The sequence below is a fragment of the Zosterops lateralis genome, assembly GCF_965231275.1.
Source record: "Zosterops lateralis genome assembly, chromosome: 14".
Taxonomy (NCBI): Eukaryota; Metazoa; Chordata; class Aves; order Passeriformes; family Zosteropidae; genus Zosterops; species Zosterops lateralis.
This window is the reverse complement of record NC_139774.1, coordinates 16,855,240-16,875,635: the sequence shown is the minus strand read 5'-3', so window position 1 is coordinate 16,875,635 and position 20,396 is coordinate 16,855,240. Positions and strand designations below refer to the sequence as shown.

General features: G+C 54.0%; 1 protein-coding gene across 5 annotated transcripts in view; it reads right to left on the bottom strand.

Annotated features, from left to right (window-relative positions):
- The window catches only part of ABLIM3 (actin binding LIM protein family member 3), a 54,394-nt gene that overhangs the window by 22,438 nt on the left and 11,560 nt on the right, over positions 1 to 20,396 (bottom strand). The gene's annotated exons all lie outside the window — the stretch shown is intronic.

Sequence of the window (20,396 nt, the reverse complement as noted above, 5' to 3'; positions counted from 1 at the left end):
CTGCTAACTTTTTTTCCCAAGGAAAAATTTCTCAAGAAAGCTTCTTCTCAAAACAATCCTGGCAAACAACTCTCCTTTCTCAGAACAATCTTTCTCCAGGTGGTGTTTTGCTGTTTCTCTATGGGATTAATGAGGTGTCGTTCCTATTCACCGACCATGTTAAATCTGTATCAGAACACCTTATAAAAAGTAGTAAAAATTAGAAAATAAAGCCTTTTTTCTATGCTCTTTGCCTTCTGAAATATTTGGATTCTTTCTTTTGTGTCCTACAGCAACACATGATCTTCAGTCCCAAACTCTGTGCGGGACACTCTGTCCCTGCAGGGACAACCAGGTCACAGAGTCCCCCAAATTCTCTCCTGTCTCCAGAGCAGGGGCAGGAGGACACTGCAAGGACCAGCCCCTCTCTGCTGTGCTCTGCTCACCCTCCCCAGCACAGCCCAGCTGGCAGCAGCACGGGAAGGAACTGCTGGTTTTTTGGAGCTTCCACTTGTTTGCTGAGGAACTGCAGGAAGAAGTCGTTTGTCAAGGAGCTTTCAAACATCACAGCCATGGAGTGCTTGGCCCTGGTGGGGCTGTCACCTCCTCTGCAGGAGCAGCAGCCCAGTCCCACAGCTCCTTCCAGAGAATCCACATGTGTGTGGAGGTTCTGGAAGGAGCTGGGGGCTGCAGGGGAGGGCAGGGCAAGGGCTGGATTTGTCCTGCTGCAGACAGGGCTGGGATTCACAGCTGGATTTCTCCTGCTGCAGACAGGGCTGGGATTCACAGCTGGATTTCTCCTGCTGCAGACAGGGCTGGGATTGACAGCTGGATTTCTCCTGCTGCAGACAGGGCTGGGATTCACAGCTGGATTTCTCCTGCTGCAGACAGGGCTGGGATTCACCCCCACTCCACACAGGTGCTGCCCAGCAGCCTCACCCCACACTCCAGGGTAAAACCCTCCTGCTCCACACAGATCCTGCTGCAATTCCCAAACACATGGAGAAAACAGAGCAGCTCCTGCTTTCCCTGCCCCACCGGGGAGTGCCTGGGCTGTGCAGGAGCTCCAGCCAGGCTGACACCACGCCAGCCACTGGGGGGTTTATTTGCTGTAAGATTTCCGAGAGGGAGTCACAAACAGCAAACAGGAGGATTTCAATGGGCCGGATTTTCTGACCCGGTGCTGAACTGCCTTCCCAGGAACAAGAGAAGCAGCTGATTGAAAGGCAGCCTGTGAAGTCCCTCCAGAGCAGGGAAGAAGGGGCACAGGACAGAGGAGATCACTCATCAGAGGCTCCTCGCCTCACCGAGGGGCAGATCAAGTGACAGGGAACAGAAACAGCCCATTATTGGCTTCAAAGGCCAAGCAAGAGAAGTCCAAATGACATTGAGACCGTGTCACAGTCAAATCCCATTTCCCTGTGCCAAGTGCCCAGAGCCACAGCGCTGCTTCCCTCCGGGAAATGGGCTGAGCCTGTGGAGCACAGCCCCATCCCTGCAAAGCTCAGCCTCCAGCCTTGACTTCCAAGAACTTCCCAGAGCTGATGGGACTTCCCTTCCCTGCAAGCCAAGAGCTCTCAGAGGTTACCCGAGGCACTAAAGGACACCAGAGGAGTGACAAAATGGGAGTCAGGCCTGGAATTAGCCCAGCAGAGACTAATTAGTCTAGATTTAAATCACTCTGAGGTCCCAAACAAAACGAAGGGAGCAGAGAACTCCCACCCAAGGGACACCAGCCCTGGGAACAGGAATCCAGCACCTCCTGTGGTGGTTACTGGTGGAAACGGGTGCCCAGGAGCTCTGCAGCTGCATGAGGTGACCAAGAGGATTTCCCAAGGCTGGGATAAATCAGGGATCTTCTCTGCAGGGGTCTCCAGCAGAGCAAGAGTTACAGAGCTGAAACTTCCTCCCACGCACCCACTGCTCACACCCTGGCCCAGAACGAAGCCAAGCCCTGGGACACAGCCATGGAAATCCACAAAGCTGGGAGAGGAAAGCAGGACAGAGGCAGGGGAGGAGGAGGGGAAAGCCAGGAATTCATCCACACTTCAACATTCACAATAAAGAAAAGGAGAAAATAATAATATTAATAATAATAATCTATGTCAGAACACGCAGGCATCACTTAGTGCTGGTCTCCAGGGAAAAGCTTCCTGGTGTCCATAGCAACACATCGCCAAGCCCTTGCTCGGTCTGATGGGAGGAAGGCAGAGGAAAAAGAGCTGAGGATGGAAAAGATGCTTTTAGCTGTGCTCCAGCATGGGCAGGGCTGGCTCTGATCCATCACAGAGCTGGCTCTGATCCATCACTGCCCATGGGGACGGGTCAGGACCCTCCCCACCACCCTCCCTCTGCACTCAGCCCTTCCCAAAGCTCCCTGATTTGTGCTTAACCTCTGGAATTTTATCCAGGAACATTGGAGCATTGTGTGCCTGTGTGTCCAGCAGCAGCTGCCCGCCTCGTGGCCCCGTGCAGGAAGTATTACACATCCCACAGCCCCCAGCACAGGCCCAGCTGAGCGGGGCAAAGCTCATTACACCCAAATAATCCCCTAATAATGTAAGTAGCATTAGTGGCCCGGCAGGCTGGGATACAGCAGGCGTGGGGAGGGGGGTGGGAGCTGCACAAGGAATGCCATAATCCACCCCCAGATTGCTCCTGTTTTGGTCAGAGCTGGTTTGGGCCAACAATTCATGAGTTTGTGTTCTGCTCTCAGTGCAAAACGTGGCCAGGGTTGGGTTCCTGTGGGGCTGTGGCTAGTTCCTGAGGGCTGTGGGTACAGCCAGGCTGGGAACTGTCCCCAGGGCTGCGTGGGCACTGGACAGATTTGTCACTGAGCCGGATTAAGGTGGCAGCTCCGGTCAGGGCTGGCTGCCCCGGGGTCAGGCAGTGCACAGCCAGGGTGTGACCTGGCCAGGGGGACAGTCCCCAAACCTCTCCCCATGGCTGTGCACAGCAGCTCTGGCCCCCAGGAGGGCACAGGGAGCTTGTCCAGGGGCTGCTCTGAGCTCTCAGTCTGCAATTCCTCCTGTGCATCCCTGTCTGGGGAGGGTCAACGACCTCGTTTGTTTTCCTGTGCTCTTCCTGCTCCGAGTCCAGCAGCAGGATGGGGAAATGCTGAACCCCTGGAACACTTGGAGCACTTCAGGAGTGGAAGGATAACAGGGGATAAATTTCCATCTGCCTTGGAGGGTTTTCTGCTCACCACCAACACAAACAACAGGGCTCTGTTGGAACCCTGGAGGGTGAAAATTTCAGCCCCAGGGGGCTCTGAACAAGCTCCACCAGCAGCTTGGGTTCCCCCAGGCAGCCCCATACCCCACAGCCCCACATACCCCAGCCACAGCAGCTTCCCACCAGCAGCCAGAGGCACTTAAAAATATTTTTAAATACCCATCCATCCTTCCTTAGTGAACCCAGAGCAAATGATGCTCTTTTCCCACTTATTTCCCTCTTCCAGCCCATTGGACCTCCATGATGATCTTTAAGGGAGAAGCTGCTCCAGGTGGGGTTCGGATCATTATCCACAGGTAACTGGAAATTCCCAGCCCTGCTGCCAGCACGTTTGTCACACAGCATCTCCACAGGAAGATGGGCATGCCTGGCTTCATTAACCGCCAGTAATTAATATTTACACAGCGCTGGGAGAGCCACGGGTGAAGGGGACTGTGGAAAAACAAAGAATTCACCCTGAATTTAATGAGGAGAGGAGGTGTCACCATGAGAAACTGAGTCTGCTGTGTCTGAGTGCCAGGGGTGGTGCAGGGACTGAGAGGTGGCACCTACAGCAAGGGGGTGTCACCAGCCCCTGGAGTGTGCAGGGAGATGTGGGGTCACCATGGGATGGATCCAGCCCCTGGAATGGTGGGTGTCAGCTGAATGATGCTGGCAGGAATGTTCACATCTCCATGGGGCCAAACTCCCTTCTCACTGCTCCCCACTTTTCCCCACAGCTCCCCACTTTTCCCCACTGCTCCCCACTGCTCCCCTGCAGGGTCCCTGAGGTTGGAAATCCTCCTCCCTGAACCCCCCAGTGAGGAGGGTGAGATTCCGGGGGCCATTCCCGGTGGATATTCCCAGTGGGCCATTCCCAGTGGCCATTCCCAGTGGATATTCCTGGTGGCCATTCCCCCGGTGGCCATTCCTGGTGGCCATTCCCGGTGGCCATTCCTGGGGGCCATTCCCAGTGGCCATTCCCAGTGGCCATTCCCAGTGGCCATTCCTGGTGGGCCATGCCCGGTGAGGATTCCCGGTGGGCCATTCCCGGTGGCCATTCCCAGTGGACATTACTGGTGGCCATTCCCGGTGGCCATTCTGGGGGCCATTCCCGATGGGGCATTCCCGGTGGCCATTCCCAGTGACCATTCCCAGTGGCCATTCCCAGTGGGTCATTCCCAGGGCCATTCCCAGGGCACATTCCCAGTGGGCATGGCCAGCAGACCCCGGGAAGAGCTGATTCCATGACTCCGGGGAGGTCAGGAAGAGGAAGCCCAGCCCTGCCAGCGCAGCAGCCCCGGAGGCGTCGAGGCCGAGGGGCGGCAGTGACTGGCCAGGAAGGAATTTTCCCTGGAAGAGACGGCGGGAGAGGCCGGGGTGAAGCAGCGGGGATGGGACACGGCGTGTCGGGCTGGGGACACAGAGCACACAACCCCAGCTGGGTGATGGGGACAAGGAGGGGACACTCCAGGAGCCCAAATGCAGAGCCAGGGTGGTGGTGAGAGCCAGGGGGAGGATTTCTCCTCCAGGCAGGAGCTGTGCCGTGTCCCAGGGGTGGCCTGGGAGGAAGGGTGGGAACTCCAGGGCTACGGGATATGGGTTTCTCATCAGCAGCGAGGCCAAAGGCTCCTTGCCTGCCGTCCTGGCTGCAGCCCTAAATGCCTTGGGAAGGAAGGGGAGGATGGGCTGGGAGCCTGGTGATGATGCTGCTCCTTCAGCACGCACGGGAGAGACTCAGCCGGTGTCCTGGCATGAGGGAATGTGCCTGCTCCAGACACTGAATCAGAATTAATGAGGTTGGGGAAGACTTTTGAGGCCACAGAGTCCATCCCAGGTCCCTGCTGGGGAGGGGACACTGAGGGTGGCAGCAGCTCAGAGCTGGGTGAGGGAGCCAGGTATGGGATCAGCCCAATCAGCCCTGGATGAAAGGAAGGGGCAGCAGCTGGGATGTGCAGGAATGCACCCCACACACCCAGCAAATGTTTTTCATTGAGGGAAAGTTTAAGGCTCACCCCTTAAGGTAAAGAACCCAGATTGTTCCATACCCTCCTGAGAAGGATTGCCTCAGGGCAAAGAGAGAAACATTTATTGGATCTTGTCACCGTTCTTCAAACCCTCTATCCCTCTCTATTGGCTCTCAGCCAGGTTATCCCTCCTAAAACATTCAGGATTTAAGAAAGAGCACAAAAGAAAGAAATTTTCGAGATGTCTTAGTGAGGTGTCTGAGTTCTCTCAGGTGCCTGTGCTTGGCTTATTATTTGTTTTCTGCAACATTTTGTTATTTTTTCTTTATTAAACCTTTTGATTTACAAAACATCCTTGAGGAGCAGTCTCCTTAATTATTATTATTATTATTATTATTATTATTATTATTATTATACTTTTCTGCAAGGCTGGAGCCTCAGAGTGTGGGGCAAACCCACAGGGATGCTCAGCTCTGACTCTACCCCTGCAGAGCCATCTCAGTGCTCAGGCCACTGCTTCCCGTGGAGCCCCCACAGATAAAATCCATCTCCATCACGGAGAAAATGCCAGATTTTGCTTTGGACAAAAGGTTTTCTCTCCTGATCCTTCCCCTCAGTAAAAACCAGAAGCTTCACGTGGTTCCTTATTTAATATTTACATTTTTCAGCTGGGCCAGGTGCTCCTGCTGGGCTGGGGACAGGTCCCAGGGCTCTGCTGTGGGACAGCCTGAGCCTGCAGCAGCTCCTGCTGCTTCTCCCACTGAATCCACGGGGACTGGGCTGGGACAGGCACTGGAACAGTGGGCTGAGGGCACTGGGGACCACCCAGCTCACCCAGAGCAGGCACTGAGCTGTCCCCAAACCTCCTGGAGTGTATTCCAGGCAGGATCATGAACCCCTCCAGCCTCTTCTGGCTGCCAGGCAAAGCCATCTGTGGCTTACAGCTAAAAGCCCTGCACTGTCACAGCCCCTAATCCAGCCCTAGGCTTCCCTAATTAGATCAGGACCAATTATTGCCCCCACCTGCCTCAGCCTGGCCCCTTGGCCCTCACTGCTGCCACTCCCTGGGTGGGACACAGGACTCAGAGGAGCCGTGGGTGAGGTGAGGGTGGCACCAGGGAGCTGGGGTGGCACATGCCACACGTGTCACCACAGGGCTGGGGATGCTGGGCCAGCACTGGCATCACACAGTGCAGGGAACACCCAGGAGACAGGACTCCCAGAAGATTTAAATTAAAAAAAAAAAAAAGTCTTAAAAGACGAAGACATGAAAAAGTTTTAAAAGTCACGGCAGTGCATGAAGTGACTTATCCCTCAACAGAAAAATAGTTGCTACTTCCCTGTCCCTGGATATCTTTGTTGAATACAAAGCACTGAGCTGTATATTAATATTATTATATTATTATATTTCTGCACATTACCTGACAGAGTTTTGTTGTCACTCAATTTCCCTCATGTCCCTGTATTTAAAATTTCCCATTATGTGGCACAACACAGAGTGGACAAATAAACTGTTTCTAAATAATTTCTCTTATGTACCAGAAACTGTCTAAACATTTCTGGACTGGAGGGAGCGTGGTCGGGTGTCACAGGTGCCCAAAGAGGTGCCAAAAGCCTCCTGAGAGTGTGGCAGGACAGGAGCTGGGTCACACGGGGACACGCTGCAAAACCAGAGAGGAGGGAGGACAAAAACACCCAGAGGAGACAAAGGAAGGAAGGAGACAAGGAGAAAAATCAAGAGGATAGAAGGAAAAGAAGAAGAAGAAAGAAGAAGAAGAAGACGACGACGAAGACGAAGAAGAACAAAACGAGAGAGGAGGGAGGACAAAAACACCCAGAGGAGACAAAGGAGGGAAGGAAACAAGGAGAAAAACCAAGAGGATAGAAGGAAAACAAGAAGAAGACGAAGACAAAGATGAAGACGAAGAAGAAGAAGAAGAAGAAAGAAGAAGATGAAGACGAAGACAGCGAAGAAGAAGAAGAAGAAGAAGAAGAAGAAGAAGAAGAAGAAGAAGAAGAAGAAGAAGAAGAAGAAGAAGAAGAAAAAGAAGAAGAAAAAGCAGCAGCAGCAGCAGCAGCCAGGGCCCTGCCTGCACAGCAGAATTTGCTCCTGGCTGCGTTTGTGGAAATTATTCTGCAAACGAGTGTGGAGGAAGCCGTGATTGTCTTCCCGTGCTGACCTGGCCGCAGGCAGCTGCCCGTGCCTGCCCTGCAGGATGTTTACTTCCCACACAGGCAGGGCTGGAATGCGCCAGGGAAACCCCAAAAACCCCTCTGGGACCCAGCTGGGTTCACCTCCTGCCCCGCTGGAGCCCCCAGCCCCACTCCTGGGGTGTCCTGAAGGAGGGATCTGGGGTCAGCCTGCTGATGTGGTTTTTCCAGATTCCCAAGGAAAAAAAAGAGGTAAAAGTTGTTTCTTTAGTTGTGGGAGCCGGGGGGAGGTTTTGATGACCTGAGTGCAGACACCAGAAAGGCAGAGCAGGGCTGCTGAGCCCCCCCAGCCTGGCAGGCACACCCTGGGCTGGGCACAGGCAGGGAACAGCTGCGTCCCAGGAATTCCACCGGATCCCGGGAATTCCACTGCATCCCAAGAATTCCATTGGATCCCAAGAATTCCACTGCATCCCAGGAATTCCACTGCATCCCAGGAATTCCATTGGATCCCAAGAGTTTCACTGGGTCCCAGGAATTCCTCTGTATCCCAAGAATTCCACTGCATCCTAAGAGTTCCACTGCATCCCAGGAATTTCACTGGATCCCAGGAATTCCATTGGATCCCAAGAGTTCCACCATGTCCCAGGAATTCCACTGCATCCCAAGAATTCCATTGGATCCCAAGAATTCCACTGCATCCCAGGAATTCCACTGCATCCCAGGAATTCCACTGCATCCCAAGAATTCCTCTGTATCCCAAAAATTCCACTGGATCCCAGGAATTCCATTGGATCCCAGGAATTCCACTGTGTCCCAAGAATTCCACTGCATCCTAAGAGTTCCACTGCATCCCAGGAATTCCACTGGACCCCAGGAATTCCACTGCATCCCAGGAATTCCACTGCATCCCAGGAATTCCACTGCATCCCAGGAATTCCACTGCATCCTAAGAGTTCCACTGCATCCCAGGAATTCCACTGCATCCCAAGAATTCCATTGGATCCCAAGAATTCCACTGTATCCCAGGAATTCCTCTGTATCCCAGGAACTCCACTGCATCCCAGGAATTCCTCTGTATCCCAGGAATTCCACTGGATCCCAAGAGTTCCCAGCCTGGCAGCAGTCAGGGAGCACCATGGGAACCTCCTGTGCACATCCCCCCCCAGGATAAAGAGCAGGGTGAGCATCCCCTTCAGCACTCCCTGTGCCCTCCACGCTGGCAGCTGTGTGGATTTGGCTCAGGGGGTTTCATACTCCAACATCACCCAGAAATGTGAGGATTGAATTAGAACCTTCAGGAAAAAACACTAAAATACATAATTCCACACAGCAGCTTTCCTCCCATCCCCAACTGGAGGTTTTTTTTTCTTTTTTTTTTCCCCGGATCACACTTGTACAGCTCGTCATGGCAACAGCATCCCCTGGAAGTGCAGCTGCAGCCAGGGCTCCTGGAGCTCACACGTTTGTCACTCTGTAGACACCACAGAGCCCTCCCAGCATGGCCCTGGGCTCACAGCCCAAACTGGGAGAGACTGGGAACCCTAAATTGGGAGAGACTGGGAACCCCAAACTGGGAGTGACTGAGATCCCCAAACTAGGAGTGACTGGGAACTCCAAACTGGGACTCATTGGGAACTCCAAACTGGGAATGGCTGGGAACTCCAGACTGGGAGTGATTAGGAACTCCAAACTGGGAATGGCTGAGAACCCCAGACTGGGAGTGACTGAGATCCCCAAACTGGGAATGACTGGAAACTCCAAACTGGGAGTGACTGGGAACCCCGAACTAGGAGTGACTGGGACCCCTAAATTGGGAGTGACTGGAAAATCCAAATGGGGAGTGACTGGGACCCCCAGACTGGGAGTGACTGAGAACCCCCAAACTGGGAATGGCTGAGACCCCCCAAACTGGGAGTGACTGGGACCCCCAAAAGAGGCTGCTGCCTGTCTGCCCACACCAGGCCCCTCAACTGGGATGCAACTGGGATTTGGGGAAAACTACTCCTGGCTGGTGCCCAGCTCTGCTCCCGACACCATGTTTGCACCAGGAACTGCTCTCCACAAGGATTATCCACAGAATTCCAGAATTATTTAGGTTGTAGAAACCCTCCCAGCCCATCCAATCCAAGCTGTGTCCAATCCCCACCTTGTCCCCAGCCCAGAGCACTCAGTGCCACCTCCAGGGATGGGGATCCAAACCTCCCTGGGCAGCTCCTGCAAAGCCCTGAGCACCCTTTCCATGGAGAAATTCCCCCTGAATTCCCAGCAGGACTGAGATTTCCAGAGTGTGGGGCTGGAGATACAGAGCCCGACAGGGAATCGTCTCAGGCTCTAGGAACAGCGATAAATCTGGGAAAGGCTCCGCTCAGATTTCCCAGGAACTGCTTAATTCCCCTCCCTATTATCCCTGAGAACATTTTAGCAGTTCTGGGTGTCTTGGGGAGAGCATGAGAAAGGCTAGATTGCATTTTAATTAATAATTGCTGAAATGCTCGGCTGCCCAGGGCAGGAGCCGTGGCGAGCCCGGAGCAGGGAGTTGTGCCCAACAGGAGGGGACAGCACAGATGTCACAGGTGCCACAGGGCTGGGGACAGGTCCTGTGCTGGAGTGGCTCCCCAGAACAGCTGTGAGCTGCCACTTTCCCAGGCAGGAGCACAGACACTGCCCCTCTGCCATCCCCTCCTCTGAAATCTCTGTGAGGAATTCAGTGAGCCCTGAGCTGAAATCCTGCCCTGGCACCAGGTCAGGCTCATGGAGCTGCCCCAGAGGGGACAGTGACACCAAGTGTGGCACAAACCCAACCCTTTCACACACAGAACCAACACCAGCACGGCCAGATGTTGCCCTGATCTTTTTCAGCCTTCAGCATTTTTGTAGTGGAGTTTCTGACAGTTTTTCATATAAACAAAATTATGTTATAGCAACCGTCCTTCTTATTTATCATTCCTCTCTTGAGGAGGGAAAATTGATGGGCTTCTAGTGTGATCAGCGTGGTTGGAGAGGTGTCCACCTCATCCTCCAATCTGTGGTCACTGTCCAAAATCTATATAAACCCAAGTAAAAAAAGAAACTTTTTTCTTTTTGCCCTGACAACTTGACTATGTCCTATATGTCCTATAGGGACAGCCAGGAGCAGGGCAGGAGGGTTTTTATGCCTCTCACCTCCCACCATCTCCTGCCTGCTCCCGGTGTTTGCTGCAGCTGCAGCAGCTCCTGCAGCCCTGGCAGATGTGCAGCACACCCTGAGATCTGCATTTTGGGCTGCAGGGAGGTTCACTGGAGGCAGCAGAGGAGGGAACCCCGCCGAGAGGCTGATGATGGGATGATTTCCTCCTCACATCTGGTGCAGCTTAAAAACTCTGGCCTGAGCTGCTGTGGATGCAAACAACCCGGGCAGGAGTGAGGGGGACGTGAGGGGGATGATGTGCCCAGGCACAAAAGCAGGGCTGGGCTGGGGACAGGGACACGACAGCCCAGGACAGGGGTGTGGGTGAGCACAAACCTGTCAGAGCAGGGACAGGGACATGTGGCTGTGCTTGGTGACCCTCTGAGGATCCCAGGGGCAGCAAGACCAGCTGAGGCCACGCTCTGGGGGACACCACACCACAGCCAGTGTCCAGCCAAGCCCTTGGGAGCGGCTTCCCTGTGTCCCATACAGGGGACATGGCCCCAGCCCCAAATCTCCAGTGCTGCAGAGCAAGAACATCTGGAAGGCACCACCACATCCCCTCCTCCACTGGGCTCATCCCATGGCCAGCCTGGATGGGACTTGGAACAACCTAGGACAGAAAAAGGTGTCCCTGGCCATGGCAGGGGGTGGAATGAGATAATTTTTAATTTCACTTCCAACCCAAACCAATCAGGGATTCTGTGACATCCCCCACTGCATCCCACCCTCCAAGTGTGGGGCCAGACCTGTCACTGCCTGCAGGAGCTTTGGGCCACCCCAGGCCCCCTCCTGCTCCCCTGGCAGGGTGGTCCTGAGGGACACAGCCCCCCTGGCAGCCAGGCACTGGCCAAAGTCCATCTCCTGCCCTGGATTTGATTCCTGAGCCGTGACAAGTGGGGGAGCCCCAGCCAGCTCACCCAGCCAGAGACAGGAGGGGTGGCCTTGACTGAGCCTTGGACCCGGCCCCAGCCCACAGGATTTCAGCTATTTTCAGCTCCAGCTGGGCTGGACAGGTTTTGGGGGGTCCATGCAAGGGGCTACACTCGGGTCCTAAAGTTGAAGGATGAGAAGAATCTAAACTTGAGGTCCTGGCCAACAGCTGAAAAGCCTGAGCTCATCATTTTGCTGAGGCCAGATTTCCTGTTCAACAGAGGCTGTGTTTAGTGCTGGGAGACAGTCCTGGCTGTGTGGGAGTGCAGGGAGCCCTGGGGGGGACTGTCCCTTGGCTGCCAAAGCCACCCACCACCATCTCCAACCCCTCCATCAGCAAACTGGGCGAGCTGGAGCACAAGGCACCCATCCCAGCTAAAAAAAAAAAACAACCTAAAAATCCCAAAGAGAAATCAGCCAAGGGGATTTCTGAGGAAAGGGAAGGGCAAAGGAGCTGTCAGATGGTGGCATCTCCTGCTGGGCACTGCAGAGGCAATGCCAGGGTGGCCGGGACAGGAGGTGACACAATGGAAACATTCAGCCTCGCTGCTCACATGAGACAGGCAGGACAGAAAGGAGCTTATTGCTGTTTGCTGCTGCTCAGGGAGGGATTTGCTGTTTGCTGCTGCTGCCGTGTTTTGTGTTTGCAGCTTCCCGTGTGGAAATGCTTTTTCCCCTTTCACCTCCACCCTCCAGCCCGGTGGATTTCGGCGCTGCTTCCCCAACATATGGTGCATCCATCAGAGATATAAAGGGAGCTATATTTAAAAATATTACAAAAGAAAAGCCAGGACCTGACTATTTTTTTTTTTTTTTTTTTTTTAAACTAGGGCAGCCTCTGAGAGGGAGAAATGTGGGGATTTAGGATTTTCTCTGCCAGATCAGAGCAGCAGCCCCGTCGGATGAGGCAGAGCCAGGTTGGCACCTCGCCACCTTGCAGCAGACTGTTGCTTCCAGAGTTCTGGGAGCACTTTTTTTTTTTTTTGGGAGAGGATCTGCCTGCTCTGTCCCTGTCTGCACCCTGCAGCTCCCAAGGAACTTGGATCCAGCACATCACTGCTCTGCTGGCTGGATTTGGGGTCCAGATGAGCCTTTTCGAGTGCACTGAGCTCATTCCTGCCTGGTTTCTCCTGTGGGATCCCTGGAGGGGCTGAGAACCTCCTGATTCCCCCACTAATGTCCCTGCATCGTTTATCTGGCCACCAGCACTGCAGGGGAGACAAACTCTTGCCTGGTTTATAAAACCAGAGGCTCCTCCACATCTTCTCTCTCCAGGCTGGAGCTGCTTTCTCCCATTCTGCAGAGGAGAATTTTTATTTTAAACCCTATTCCTGTCGGCATTGTAACTCCAACCTGGGAGACTGCGTCATAGCCAGGGAATGAGGGGTGTTGGAATTGCTATTTTTAACTCTTTCTACTCGGGGGAGCCAACTGACTGAAATCAAATCCCCCATCCAGAGGCACTGCATGGATATTAATGCAATGAAATGGGAATTTGGGCTGGGGAGGGTGGGTGACAGCTGGCAAAGCAAGGCCTGGCGTCACCGAGGGGACAATGTGCCCAGAAATAGGCTGCAGGGAAGGGATATTTGTTACAGAGCCCTCCCCAGGGGAGAGCAGCAGCCCCCAGCCAGCCCCATTCCAGGGGATGAATTACAGCTCCAGGGCTGGGGGCAAAACTCCAGCAGGAACTTCCCTGGCTGCCTCCAAATTCCTCCAAAGTGCTCTCAGAGCCTGGGAAGGTGCTCCCTGAAACAACTGGGAGCCCTTTCTGGGAGATCTGGGGCTGCTGCAGAGGGGGTGTTATCAACCATGTTATCACTCAACTCATGATACTCTTGTCATCCCCTTGGAGACCTCCTGAATCAAATGATAGGGTTGGAAGAGATGGAATCCATGAAATCCACACAAAACATCCCCCCAAAAATGGTGCAAAGCCCTCAGAGAGGAGCTGAGCAGAGCCTGCAGGGGCCCAGCACGGAGGGTGTTTACTGCTTCTTAATCTGCTGTGATCCCCTGTGTAATTCTGTTAAAGGCAGCACATGGAGCCTTTAAGTGGCCCTAAAAAGATTGTCCCCAACCACCAGGGAGTTCACTTGAGACACCTGGCCTTGCATATGGGTGGCAGAGGAGGGTCCAGGCCCAGTGCAGTCCCATCACTGGGATCATCTCAGCCCAAAGTGACACTTCTGACACCCCTCAGACAGCAGGGATGGGGCTGCACTCCAAAACATCCAAACTCTCCCTCACCTGTGGGGTCCAGCAGCCCAGGTGAGGCCCAGATTCCACCCCCTGGGAGGCAGCAGGAGGTTTGCCATGCCCCTAGCATGGAGCACATCACCAGAGCTCTGCCACAAGCACCCAGCCCAAGGAGATCAAATCCACCAGTGTGGCCCCGACAGCAAACAGTGCCCAGCTTGTGGCTGGAATCCCCTTCCAGCCCCAAAGAAAGCTGGTGGCACCTTGTCCTGCTGCTGGTCACCCCCTCCCTGCAGGGTGTCCCCACCCTCTGAGCCCTCCACCTGCACTAAGGCTGCCAAAGTCACCACAGTGGCCCAGGGGTGGCCAGGGGTAGGAGCATCCGTGTGGAGGGACATCTGTGGACGGCAGGGAGAGGGAACTCTGCAGAGCTAAGATATTCTAGAAATACGTGTTTTTATTGCAGGGTCGTGGGTAAAGAGGGCTTTGCCTTCAGCCACCAGCCTGGGCTGGAGGGAACCCCAAAGAGAGAGGGAGAGATTCAGAAGATAAGAGGGGTAACAGGGTAGGAGAGGTGGCAGGGGTAAGAGAGCAAGGACCTTGTTACAATCCATTCTATCTCCTTTTGTGTTGAATATTCTAATTTACAGTGACCAACCCACACAAGATACAAAACCTACAGACTTTGCCTGCAGCCCATGAGAACTGCTCTATCACCACATCATCCTGTATTCTAAACTCTAAAGGCAACTCTCTTATCTATCTTCTCCCTGATACCTTGGTGGGGCTACACCCTTGGGTCTCTTGGTGTCCCCTTGTTTGTTATCACTCAACCCATCTCCCAATTAATCACCTTAGTCTTCCTGCCTGCCATGATCACATCTCAAAGCTGCTCTTCATTTCTATTTCACTCACAGGTTTTATATTTTCAGTATTTCTTGCCAGGCCAATCATATTTGTCAGCTTTTCCTGTCCCATCTTTCCCAACAGCCAGGACTCCACCAAGCCCAAGCCAATCTCAGTTTCCACCCTGGGAAAGTGCTGCTGAAAACCCTCATGGATTTCATGGCAATTTTGACATGGATTTTGGCAGTTTTGTCTCCTCTGCCAGGGGTGCTCTGGTGGCACAGTCCCCTCATCATCCATCCATCCATCCATCCATCCATCCATCCATCCATCCATCCATCCATCCCTCCCTCATCCATCCCTCATCCATCCATCCATCCATCCATCCATCCATCCATCCCTCATCCATCCATCCATCCCTCCATCCATCCCTCCATCCATCCATCCATCCCTCATCCATCCATCCATCCATCCATCCATCCATCCATCCATCCCTCATCCATCCATCCATCCATCCATCCATCCATCCATCCATCCCTCATCCATCCATCCATCCATCCATCCATCCATCCCTCATCCATCCATCCATCCATCCATCCATCCATCCCTCCATCCATCCATCCATCCCTCCATCCATCCCTCCATCCATCCATCCATCCCTCCATCCATCCATCCATCCCTCCATCCATCCCTCCATCCATCCGTTCATCCATCCATCCCTCATCCATCCATCCATCCCTCCATCCATCCATCCCTCATCCATCCATCCATCCATCCCTCATCCATCCATCCCTCATCCATCCATCCATCCATCCATCCATCCATCCATCCATCCATCCATCCTCCCTCCCTCCATCTAGTCCCCTCGTGCTGCCCTCACTCCAAGCCCAGCTGGGCACAGCCAGGCCCAGCCAGGTGGGAGCAGCAGCAGGAATTTGGGATGTGCTGGATTCTCCACGTGGGACCCCGGGAGAGGAGCTGTGCTGCTCCTGAGGCTGCTGTGCCTTGGCAAACCCCACTCTGCTCTCAGGCTGTCTGAAAAACAGACCTGAGCTTGCACATCCCCAGACATCTGCCCCAGGCAGGCAGCAGGACACTCGTGCACGAGCAAATTTGGCAACTTGATGCGAGTTAAATGGGCCTTTAATTGAGATTTATAGGGGAACTTGCAATAGCAATTGATTATCAAAATCAGATTATTTATGGAGGTTTAGCAGCTATACGGGAGATTAATGCTGGTTGCAGGATAAATCCCCAGTAAATGTATGTTTCCCCAGTAATCAGCTAATAACACGTCACCCTAATTATCTCCTGAAAGGCGCCCGGCGATTCTGACACCCACTGCAAGGGGATGTTGTCTCATCTGCAAATCGCCACCAGAAGGCCACAACCAGCTCTGCCTCCACACCCACAGGGACTCCCTGTGCTGCAGCAGCTCCTCTGTTCCCCTCAACTCGTGTTTGCTCGTTAAAAAAATATTTATTGATGGTTTTATTGGTGTGTTCCTGGCAGCAGTGAAGCTGTGCCATGCAACCAGCCTTGTGCCCCAGCCCCAGCCTGAGCTGCTGAGGGTCACCCCACGCTGTCCCCTCCTCTCCCCAGGTGGCAGGATGTGGCACAGGGGTGGCCCCCAGGGAATTCCAGCCCTGGGAGGGGCAGGAGGGTACCCTGCCCCTCGCCATGGCCAGGGCAGGCTCAGGACCACTGCTGTGGGATGCAGAGATGCTCTGGCAGTCACCATGGCAACCCCAGTACACAGCCAGGAGAACAAAGCTGCCAGGAGAGAAACAGGGAAGAGAAAAGGAAGGTGGAATGGAAGGAAAAAAAAAAAAAAAAAAGCAGGAAAGGCAAAGAGTGGTGGAGCAAAGGCTGGGGCAGGAGGGAGCCATGGGGAGGGAAAAGAGCTGTGGGGGAAGGTGGAGCTGCCTCGAGGCTGCTCCCCTTGGGATGACCTTCAGCACAACCACTGAGTGCAGCACTGGGACATTTTCTGTCCCAGCTGAGGATCCCTCCAGGACATGGCCTGTCCCCCTGCCATGAATGTCCCACTGTGCTGCAGGAGGGGACACCTGCCAGAGAGCCCAGAGGAGCCCTCAGGCAGCTCAGAGACCCTCAGGGCATGGAGGGATGGATGGATGGATGGATGGATGGATGGATGGATGGATGGATGGATGGATGGATGGAGGGATGGAGGGATGGATGGATGAATGGATGGATGGATGGATGGATGGAGGGATGGATGGAGGGATGGATGGATGGAGGGATGGATGGATGAATGGAGGGATGGATGGAGGGATGGATGGATGGAGGGATGGATGGATGGATGGATGGATGGATGGATGGATGGAGGGATGGATGGAGGGAGGGATGGATGGAGGGATGGATGGATGAGGGATAGATGGATGGATGGCCCAGGTAATTCAGCACATTCCCCTTTCCCAGCACAGATGGGTTGGCTCAGATCTCAGATTTTGGGTCACAGCACACACCTCACACCAGCTCAGGGCTCTCCCACTCTGGCCCAGTTTTGGGCTCCAGGCACATTTCTCAGCCCAGCTGTGCCAGCTCTTTGTCCTGCAGTTTCCCAAGTGGGATACCCCTCAAAGGTATTTTAGGGCTCAGAACACAAATGATAACCAGTCCCAAATCCACAGCAATGGCTGGTTGTGAAAGGAGCCTGTGGAACACAAAGTATAGGACAATTCACTGCACGGCTTAGGGCTCATCTGAACCCCAGAGCAGGAGGCAGAGCTGCAACCACCAATCCCTTGTAGAGCAGGAACACATCCACACTCTCCACTCTCACTCTCCTCACCACCTCAAAGGCAGAGAATCCAAAGCCAGACATCAAAGTTTGAGTCAGAAAGCAGCAGCTCCAACCTCTCAGCAGGAATGGAAAATAACATCCCACTTGGCTGTTTATTCCAAAGAAATAACAAATCCCAGAGGGGAGATTCCCCCTCTGCAGAGCAGCCCTGGCTGTGACTGAGCAGCAAACCCAGACTCAGCCTCTGGCTGGTGCCTCGCCCAGCTGTGAGGACAAGAACAGGCACCCAGAGAGCAGGAGGAGGTCACAGGAACAGGGAATCCTGGCAGGAATGGGAGAAAAAACTGAGCAAACACCCGGGGAAAGGGCTGGTGAAGCAGCTCAGCCATTTCAGCAAAGAGCAGATAAAAGGGAGGTGAGGGAGGTGAGTGGCACAGGAGCTGCTGGAGCACCCAGGGAGCTGCTGGGGTGGGAGAGGATTCTCCAGGAGTAAAACCACACCTGTGCACCAGTGTGACACCCCCAAGGGGGCTTCACACCCACCCTGAGCCTCAGCAAGAGGTGCCAAGCAGGACAGGGCCACACCTGGCTGGGGACAGGGCAGGACAAGGCACACCTGGAGCAATGAACGCCCCCAGGGCACACAGGGAGCTCAGAACAGATGGAATCTCCTCCTCCCCGCACTCTTGGCTCCCTCAATCCCGACTTGCAGAGGAGGGGGAGCTCTGGGCAGGCAGACAGGGCTGGCTCCTGCTAAAAGCCGTTGGTGCCTTTCATCAGGGCTGGGGAACAAAAACCAGCCTGGGGCTGGAGGGCTGGAGGCACAGGGCCAGCCCTGGCAGCGGGTCCTGCTGCTCAGGGCCACAGAGATTGAGTCCTTCAGAGGCTGCCTGGAACTGAGGAATAAAGGAATAAAGTGGGGATTTATTAATTAGGCCTTTAAAGGACACACCTTGGGCCGTGCAAGAGCCTGGCCAAGGCTGCACCCAAGATGGACCCTGAGTCAGGACTCATTTTTTGGGTTTTTTTCACACTTTTATAAGTTTTGGTCCTTTTAAATGTTGAGGTTCATTGTCCAGGTGATGCAGTCCCATCCTCCCAGATTTCTCTCCTCAACTCGATGTGGTTTATAATTTTTTTGGGCCTGAAGCTGCAGCGGTGCCCTTGGGTGTGGGGCTGGAAAAGGATTGTTTTGTGTGACTGTTTTTGTGTTTTGTGTGACTGTTTTGTGTGATTGTTTTGTGAGCTGTGGGGAGAACTGGCCGACACTTTATACAAAATTCAGAGTTATGCACCAACACAGTGCAGAACCTGGAAAATACGAAAATTAAAACTTAAGGCAGAGATGCAGGGCTGGTTCAGCCCTCTCCATCCCACCCCTCCACATGTAAATAAATCCAGAGAAAGCACCAGAGATCCTCTTAACCCTGCCCAGGCAGGTTTGCGGGCAGGGTGCTGCGGGCAGGGCAATCGGAGCATCCCTCGTTAACAAACCCATTCATGCAGCTCAGCCCAGCCCGGCTCACCCACTGGAGGTCACGGCTGCCTTCCCCGCTGAGATGTCCCTCCCAAGCCGAAGCGACAGTCTGTCCCCGAGAGCCTCTGGATGCCACTTCGCCCAGCTCCTCATTAGCGACAATTAACGGGCAATCAATGGGCCCGGCAGAGCTGGCGGAGTCCAGGGAACAAGTCCCCTTTCAGTGCAGGGGAGGAATGAGCGTGGGCTTTGTTGTGCTTTTGGTGGAGTGAGCCAAAATCTGCCTGCTGGGGAATGGAGTTGTGACCTAAACTGGGCCCTGATTGCCACCTGAGCAGCTGAGCAGGCACAGGGGGCTGGGGCTGCTGCAGGTGTCCCCTCCTGGCCAGTTCAGGTGTCCCCTCCTGGCCAGCCCAGGTGTCCCCTCCTGGCAAACCACAGGTGTCCCCTCCTGGCCAGCTGAAGTGTCCCCCTCCTTTCCAGCTGTGTTATCCCCTCCTGGCCAGTTGAGGTGTCCCCTTTTGGCCACTTCAGTTGTCCTCTCCTGGCCAACCACAGGTGTCCCCTCCTGGCCAGCTCAGGTATCCCTTCCTGGTCAGCTCAGGTATCCCTTCCTGGCCAGTTCAGGTGTCCCCTCCTGGCCAGTTCAGGTGTCCCCTCCTGGCCACCCCTCCCTCTGGACCCCCCCCTGGGCTGCTCCCAGCCAAGGGCAGGCAAGGTGGGAGCAGAGACCAGGGGTGGAATCATGGAATGGTTTGGATTGGAAGAAACCTTAAAACTTACTTCATTCCACCCCTGCCATGACAGAGACACTTTTCACTATCCCAGATGGCTCCAAGCCCCAACCAGCCTGGCCTTGGACACCTCCAGGGATCCAGGGGCAGCCATAGATTCTCTGGGCACCCTGTGCCAGGGCATCACCACCCTCCCAGGAAGGAATTTCATCCCAATATCCAATCTAAACCTACTCTCTGTCAGTGTGAAGCCCTGCCCTGTATCCTGTCACTCCACTGCAAATTATCTCCACGTTTCTGTCAGGCTCCCTTCAGGCACTGCCAGGCCACAGCTGGGTGATCCCAAAGTTTCTCCTCTCCAGGCTGGACAATGCATTAAGTAAAAAAATCTCTCAAAAATTCAGAGCACCATCTAACAAAACCCACCTAATTAATTAACACCCAAAATTCCACCAACAAAGCAAGCCCTGCCCAATCTGAACTGCTGCATACAGTGAATAAAAATAAAATCCCAGGTTTTTCCTGTGCTGGGAGCCCAGAGCAGGGATGGACACCCTCCAGCCAGGATGGTGCTGCTGACTCAGAATCAGGATCTCTCCAGCTTCACTTTTCCCTGGAGCTGGACACTGCAAACCCTCCACAGCCTCTCTGGGCTCCTGTCTAGCTGAGGAAAAAAAAAATAAATAAAAAAGACAAGGAAGCAAGAAGGAGATGGGCTGGATGTGACAGGGTGTGACAGAGGAGCCTCGTTAAAAGCGTTTTTTCCCTGCAGTTGGAGCAGGGGCAAAGCCAAGGAGGGTTTCCCAGCTGCCTGCACCAAACCAAGGCACCTGCACGGGGCTTTTCCTGCCAGGGGCAGAGCTGGGGTGGGCAGAGGTGTTGGGAAAGAAGGGACAGGAAGGACTTATGAATATGATTTTATGGTAAGAAATACTGCAGATGTAAAACCTGAGTGAAATAG